Source organism: Temnothorax nylanderi, unplaced genomic scaffold (assembly GCF_030848795.1).
Source record: "Temnothorax nylanderi isolate EJ_2023f unplaced genomic scaffold, tnyl_v1.0 TNYL_tig0845_pilon, whole genome shotgun sequence".
In the NCBI taxonomy this organism is placed as follows: Eukaryota; Metazoa; Arthropoda; class Insecta; order Hymenoptera; family Formicidae; genus Temnothorax; species Temnothorax nylanderi.
Genome location: NW_027249907.1, coordinates 1 through 8,657, shown reverse-complemented (window position 1 = coordinate 8,657; position 8,657 = coordinate 1). Strand labels below are relative to the sequence as shown.

Sequence of the window (8,657 nt, the reverse complement as noted above, 5' to 3'; positions counted from 1 at the left end):
TCCGCGCTCGATTCGATATTACGTCTCCGCGGTTCCGGATTCTGTCGGAGACTTGTTCGACCTCGCGTTTCTCCAGAGAATCGCTTTCGGGTATTCCCGGACCAAAGATTGTGTGTGGCTCGGTGCCTTTTATCTTGCGCCCTCCTCACGATCCACGCGCAACAACAAAATTAAATGTTTCGCGGCCGAGCCGAGCACTTTCGTGCTAAAACAAACTAAAAGATTTCTGGACCGTCATAGCAAAACTTAATGTTCTTAACCCTTAAGTGAGCCGCAGCTCGGCGAGCATTGTCGCACAACTTATACCTAACTTATATTCTAATGCGCCGGACGGATCTTCAAAGGCGCCAAACCAAATAAACTTTATTATATAACGTAACTATCCGTCCTCGGAGCGCTTCGCGCAACTTACAACCTACTCGAGGGCCTTCCCCTCGTCGCCCTGGGAGTCCTCGTCGGAGGAAGGGCTCTGGAAGTCCTCCGAGTCGTCCCTCTCGTCCGTCGTCGCTGCTCGCGGCACCGCCGTCATCGTCACCGTCTCATGCACGGTCACGGTCGTCCTCTGGACAGTGATCTGGCAACCGCTGGGTCCTGCCGCCCCCCGGACGCCTTCCGTCCCCTCAGGCGTGGCCCCGCTTCGCATAATCGCGGTTGGCTGGGACGTCTGGTACCGCGCTACGGTACCGGTGGCTCGTGGGAGTGTGTCCCATGCGCCCCACCCCAGAGTTTCTCGGGGTACCGCGGTTACCTGTCTATCCGCGCGCCACAACTCGTCAGCGGATAGCCGCCTCAACACTACTCGCGGCTGCGAGAGAAGCTGCCCCCGCACCGTCTTAGCGAGCGGCTTCAAGGGTATCCGCCGAATTCTCAGCTGCAGCGGGCTCCGCCAAAACTATTGTCTAGCTCGGGGGGGAACGTGGGCAAGCCATCAACTGAATGGTTATTTACCACCGCTACAGCCGAAGAAAAGGTATTCCGATTAATCGGAAAAGGTTGTGTCGACTCCTCTGTCTGTGCCACAGAACTGGGATGAGCGTACACACCTGTAACGTGCGGATCCCTTGGCCTAACCTGTCTAGCAGGACTTGCCATTTCTGCCGCCTGAGAGGCAGATCTCGCTCGACCAGGGCTGTCCTCTCTAATGATGTCGTCAGAATTTCTCTCTCCGCATCCGACTCTCGGTCAGTGTGACATGCGAGAGCAGAGGACACGGTCGGCGATAAAGAGGCGACATGTGGATATCTAACCTCTCTCCTCGATAATACCTCGATCAGCTGCGATAACTTGTTTTCCAGACCCTCGATGCGATCACGATGCCTGGACGACGATGACTTCTTCCTCTTCCTTGATTTATGCGTAGATTTGCCCATTTATACTCGATAAATGACGGAAATCTAGCAAGGATAATAATCACGCTGTTGATAATCGCAAAACAGAAAAAACATGGAGCGCTACGGCGGGGAAGGGACGCTCGACTCGCGCGCGGACCGAGAAAAAACGCGCGTTTTAGAGTCTTTAAAATCGCCTGTTGGTAACTGAGCAGGGGGCGCACTACACATATATCCATCCGGACGAGACGTTGCATAATCACCACTTTTAAATCGTCGAAACCATTCTCTGCAAGATTTATCCGATGGTGCAGATTCACCATACACTTCCACAAGCATTCGATGCGCTTCAGCTGCACTTTTCTTCCAATTGAAACAGAAAATCAAAACTTCCCGCAAATGGTGCTTATTTGGAACGAAACTCGACATTTTCAACGCAGTAAAAATTAAACTTGTTGTGCAAAACTCAAAGGCTTGTAAACAATATTTGGTTGACAGATGTTGACACTTCACGATACAGCAAAAATCAGCTGTCGCCGTCAACCATTTATAGCACCTAGAGCCATCTTTTGAAAACGAACCGAACTAAGTTGTACACCCAATAATATTATGTTTAACATCCAATAACATTTAAAAAATTGTGAAATGTAATGCAAAAATAAAAAACATTTTTCTGTAACATTATTTATATTAAAAAATATTTTACAAGTTATTTCAAATGAAGCTACTACCTGGATTTGCGAATAACAGCTATATATTAAAGATTATTTTTGCCATTTCTTGTCGAATGTATACGACATATAACATAACGTATGCAGACTTATTGGCCAAGCCAGGTAATGTGGTATTATTTATTTAAAACCTATCTGTCCATAGTCCTCCTATAATATTTTCTCGTTATCCCACAAGTTTAAAAATACATTAACTTTTCCATAGTTTATATATATATATATGTATGTTATTGGTACTATTTAGGGACATTTCTTAACACATATAGTATATTTTGAGGACATATGGTACTTTCGAGGACTGTTCTCATTATTTTTTTTCAATTTGGTATATTTTGAGGACTGTCCTTAAAATTACCAAGTTTTGTAGTTGGTAAAAATCAGGACATAAAATCTGCCAAGAAAAAAGTCCTTATAATAGACCAAATACATTTTAATATTAAGATGTATTTGGTATATTTTAGAACGCAAAATGTGCCAATACTTTTGCTACTTTAATAGTGTTTACTTTATTTTCACCAAGTCAAAGCAAGAAAATGAATTCTATCAAAAGTAAACCTGCAAGAAAACTAAATTATATAAATAATCTAATCTTTATATTAATTTGCTAATATATGGTCCTGAAATATATATGTGCATATGGTCTGTATTTCCTACTTTTATATTTCTAAATCATCTCTATAAGAATACGAAAAATTGTATTGAAAATATTTAATAAACAGACATAAAAAGGACAGGAAAATCAAGAAATTATTGTATTAGTGTATTACATAACCTGGTTTAAATTATTAGCATATGTCCTCAATATATACCAACGTGTATTTTTTCTATTTTACACTCATTTTTATTGCTCTAATCAGTATTAAGTTATAAAAGAATTACTAAAAATTACAAAAATTTACTAAAAATGATCAAAAAGGAGTGATTGTATAAAAAATAAAGCTTATCGCATTACAAACTACGTTTTAATTTATTAATCTATCTTCAAGATGTACAAGCCGTATATTCTTTAACTATATACTGTGTTCTTTAATTATCATTGATATACAAACAAATAAACTAAAAATAATTAATGAAAAAAGACTGCAGAAAACGTAAGAAATATCATATTATAATATAAATTAAATAAAAGTAGGCTCTCCCAAAAATAATCAAGTAAGGAAGTATGGGCAATAGGAGCCAAGCGCCGTAAATAATGCGCAATCAAATTATCGTAACGATATATATTATAATAAAACGGACGTTTCGACACTTTTTTTGTGTCTTCTTCAGCGTTAATACATAAATTCGACGAAGTTGATCTGTGAGAGACAGTCAAGCGCAATCAAAATTCACGACGGTAAAACATAAAGCTGAATAACACCGGAGCAGTAAACGCGTGAACCATAAATGTAAATTGAAAATAAAAGCTATGAGCCACACAGGTGCAGTCAACAAGTAAAAACAAAAGATATAACTCAAAATAAAATTCATAATAAACTGTAAGTCAGGCGCAGTCAACGGATAGAACAAGAAATGTAAAATAAAAACCATACAGAAGTTCGGCAGACTATATAGTTGTGCCTGACTTACAGTTTATTATGAATTTTATTTTGAGTTACATCTTTTGTTTTTACTTGTTGACTGCACCTGTATGGCTCATAGCTTTTATTTTCAATTACACCTTATGGTTCACGCGTTTACTGCTCCAGTTTTATTCAGCTTTATGTTTTACCGTCGTGAATTTTGATTGCGCTTGACTGTCTCTCACAGATCAACTTCGTCGAATTTATGTATTAACGCTGAAGAAGACACAAAAAAAGTGTCGAAACGTCCGTTTTATTATAATATATATTGTTACGATAATTTGATTGCGCATTATCTACGGCGCTTGGCTCTTATTGCCCATCCTTCCTTACTTGATCATATTATACATTCTGTTTAATTTATTAGTACTGTCCTCAAAATTTACCAACCATGTATTTTTATGTCTGTTAAGTTAGCACCTTTCCTACAAAAAACCGGAATAACACGTATACAGAAATTAAGTGCTCTTTATGTGCTAATTATGTGCTCTATTCACGATCTTTATGCTCAAGCAATTTCTCGGGAAATCGCAATTGAAAGTGGGGGTGCTGACTTAACTTCCCGAAATATGCACAATAAAATTTTCATGCTCATCCGCTTTGGCCGACCCAAACGTGAGCATCCCATACATACAAGAGTAAAGTACCAGTTGAAATACAGATAGCAAATTGGTTTTAGTCTTAAAATGTTCCTCAATTTATATGCTCCCGAAATATGCACAATGAGATTTCCATGCTTATCCTTTTCAGCTGACCCGCACGTGAACACCCCATATTTACAATAGTAAAGTATCAGTTAAAATACAGATAGAGAATTGGTTTTAGTCTTAAAATGTTCCTCAATTTATGTGTTTCCAAATATGCACAAGAAATTTTCGTGCTTATCCGCTTTGGCCGACCCAAACGTGAGCATCCCATACATACAAGAGTAAAGTACCAGTTGAAATACAGATAGCAAATTGGTTTTAGTCTTAAAATGTTCCTCAATTTATGTGTTTTCTAAATATGTACAATAAGATTTCCATGCTCATCCCCTTTGGCCAACCCAAATGTAAGCATCCCATATGTACAAGAGTAAAGAACCAGTTAAAATACAGATAGTTTTTTGTAGGAGAGATACTAACTTAACAGACATTGTATTTTTGCAATTTTATATATTCTTTTTTGTTGTTATTCTCATTGGTACCAACAAATTGTTTTTGTACTGCAAAAAATATGTAAAGGTAATGTAATTTTGTAATGTTTACAGAAATAATAAATTTCTGATTAGCAAAAAGAAACTGTTCTCAATCGTATTTAGTTTAAACGGCAACAGATGTCTGACAATGAGAAGAAATTGTAACAGCCCAACAACGAAAGTATGTGGTATCTGCAGCAAATAAACAAAAAAATAGTGCGCAAGTGTATTGCATTTATTTTTTACTATGTTTTATCACTTGTTGATATTAATATATATTTCTTTTATAAATTTACATGTAGTTACATATTATAAATGTTCTATAGCAGCTGTAGTGAGAATCCTTATTTCTGTATATACATATTGGTTTTATCTTTTTATCAAAATATGAAATTAATTTGCAGCAACGTATGTGTCGCCATATATTTTTTAAGTATACACGCACAATGTGTGATTGTAATGTAGAAGGGAAAAACAAGGTACTTTTAGATATTTTATTTTGCAACATTTTTAATAAAGATATTAAGTAAGATTACAGTAAAAAAGAAAATAAGCATAAAAACACGCTACACTTTCTTCTTATATATGTTACTAATAAAAAATATAATAAATGAAAGATACTAAACTTATGAAAAATATATGGCACTTAAGTAACTTAAATTATATAATATGTATATATACATATAATATATAAACATAAAACTTTTTTACAAAATAAATCTTCATAAAAATCTTGTGTCTACATTATACAACATATCTATCTTATAGTGCCTTTTTACGTATTTTCAATACAGAAAATATCTTAAATAAAAATATTTTCTCTTATAGTATATAGCTTATTGCGTTATATTTAAAATACGTTAAATTAAAAGTTCAGTCTGTTATCTCGTGCAACGTTTAAACTCAAAAAACAACGAACATAAAAATTATAATTATCATACAATAATTATCAAATTATGAAAATCACATGTAATTATTTTTAATTAAAGTTTAAATAAAGTGTCAATATTCACCTCGTGCAATGTTTCTTGTAAACTTAAAAAGCAACAGACATAGAAACTATAATTATTACAATATGAAAATCAAACGTAAGGATTTATTTTTAATTGAAGTCCAAATTAAAGTTTTAATATTGAATTATTTCTTTAAATGTAAAAAATATTGTGATAATTTTTGTGATAGATAGTTTTAAATTTATTTATTTTCTTTTATTACGATTATTACGATTATTTAATTTCTTTTTATACGTGTGTAACCATGTTCTCATTGTGCAACTGTTCGTTTTTTATTAGCCAGACACGGAGTACTAGATATAAGATTCTGCATTTCTGTTCCAGTTATTAGTGTATTAGTTTGTAATTTTTTTCCAAATGCGTCTAATAACAACTTTTATCTCATCTGGTTCCCAAGTTGATCGTTTAACAGGTGCCGTAAATGCATCTGCACAAAAAAAATTAAACGCATTTTCACAAATCATACATAAATTCTTTTTACTTTGTGATTATAATATCAAGTAACACATTATTGGCTTATTGGTCGAATGTACATGGTAAATTAGATCCTTACCTCCTGATCTACGTTTTTTTTGTACCGCTTTTATTTCAGTTTGGGTACGCTTTTTATACACTGGGATAGATAATGAACCTGCATTAGAAACATGTTAAAATCAGAAAAAAGCGATCTGTATATTTTAAAAATAAGTTTTATACTCACTATCACTTGATTGTTGCAAACAACTAATTTCTTCAGATATTTCATTATTCTCTGTGATTTCCGTGCTTACATCACTTTCAGCCTCGCTGTCGCTTTCATCAATCAAATTGTTCGCTGCATCTCTCACGCCTTGTGCAGCTTCTAGAAGTTGTGAGACTTCTGTAATATCTTTAACTATTACTGGCTTTCTATATACTTCCTTGTGAATTTTTTCATGATGGCCCATGAAATTGGCCAGATCTGTAATCTGATTGTCCGTTAAATTAAGAGTAATTCCCATAGTGGCTATATGTTTTCTGAGTGTAGTACCACGTAATGTATCAGGAATTCAGTTCCGCTCTCTTTAGCAAAACGCAACATGACTCGATATGCACATAAATGTCTATCAATAATTTTATCATGTCCTGGAATACCAAATAAGTAAGGATTTTTCGAGTGTACTTTGGCTTTATTTCTTAACTGTAAAAACGTTTGTGCACATTCCAAATTTAGTTCATCTAGTATTACAGGAACAGTTCTTCCTAATTTTCCACGTATACAAAAGCGTACATATTTTTGTGCCTGTTCTTTTTTATCTGTAGATAATCCACTGAACGTATCGATATTGTCATTAATTCTTTCGTAATTTTTGAAATCAGAAATTAATATTCGCTCAGTTTCTCCTGGCCGGCGGCGGTTAAATAACTGTATTGATGTCAAAGTAGCTTCTCCAAGAGAAACCAAGCAGATAATGAAAATTTCCTTTTCAAATTACTGTACGATTTTTTTTGTACTTTTAATAGATAAGCTCGCAATTTTTGTATGTCCTCCATTGTAGGAAGTTTTGTAATTTTTTGTCTTCTAAATTGAGTTGAGATTCGACTACGGTTTTGTTAACACTTGCTCCATAATCAACGGTTTAATAGCTTTAAAAAGTTTTTCGCGTTTGTTTTCGTGCTATCATTATGTTCTTTTATGCATTTGTTATTAAAAGTTCGCCAATATACTCACGTAAGTACCAAGATTAGATGCAATGGCAGGCTTTCATAGGTATCTTTTTCTTTGTTATATGTGCAACAATATTTACGGCATCTAAAAAAGTATCGTAATATTTTGGGTCGTAAATAGAAGTAAAAGACGTTATATCATTATTAATATTTCTCATCGCTATCAATAGGCGACTTACAAGCCGCAATCGAGCTCGAATCATTTGTAAATGATGCGATGAGTGCCTATATTTTTTGCACTGGAAATTTGCATATAATAGTAATATAAACTATCGTAACGAATATTGCGCGTTACGTCATCAGATCTCATTGCTGGTAATAGTATTCGCCGTACTTTCTCATCAGCTTCTTTGAGACATTTGCCTTCTATCCTCCGACCCATTACTTTAACGATGCGACTTTTTTCTCCTCTCCGACCTGTACAATTTTTGAAATGATGTCTTATTGTCGATTTTAAATAATGACCCTTGCAATTCCCACATGCCAAATAATTGTTAAGAATCTTAGGTTGATTTTCTCTTGCTCGTCTACATGGAATAAAACCTTGACCTTCATATGTTTTTCAATGTGAATTTAAAATTTCCTTTTTTTCTTAAAGTATCGATGATCTTTCTTCTTTCGCTACAACCCTTTAGGTAAATATTTAAATTTGAACATCAGGTTCCTTAGAATGGACTAATTCAAAATGTCGAGCAATTTTTGCTTGCATTTTGTGACAGAACACACACATATATTTTTTTGTGCCAGCACGTTTTGTAGGTACTACCGTTGCTCATCTTGCGAGTTTCACCCCCTCAATATTACTAACATCCATGCCTGTAGATATCGTCGAATCATTATTTTGTGTGCTAGAAATCTGTTCTTTACATTTGTTGTTATCTTCATGTTCTGATTTCTCTGTTTCTTCAGAATCACTCGCAGCTGACGAATATTCACTTTGTACATAATCAGGATCACTTTCCAAATCTTTCTCTATTCAGAAAAAAAATATAAATAATAAGTATAAGCACATTAGAAAATAATCTACAAAAATTAAAATAACAACATGTAATACAACTTTAATACCTTGTATTTCAGTTATCATTCTTGAGCAAGGCACAACTCGTTTACATTGTTTGTTTCCATTTCTTGAATTTTTGCAGGGAAGTGAAGAAAACTGT

General features: G+C 34.8%; 1 pseudogene; it reads right to left on the bottom strand.

Moving 5' to 3' along the window:
* Positions 1-5,996: 5,996 nt before the first annotated feature.
* Positions 5,997-8,227, bottom strand: LOC139785619 (uncharacterized; annotated as a pseudogene).
* Positions 8,228-8,657: the final 430 nt, after the last annotated feature.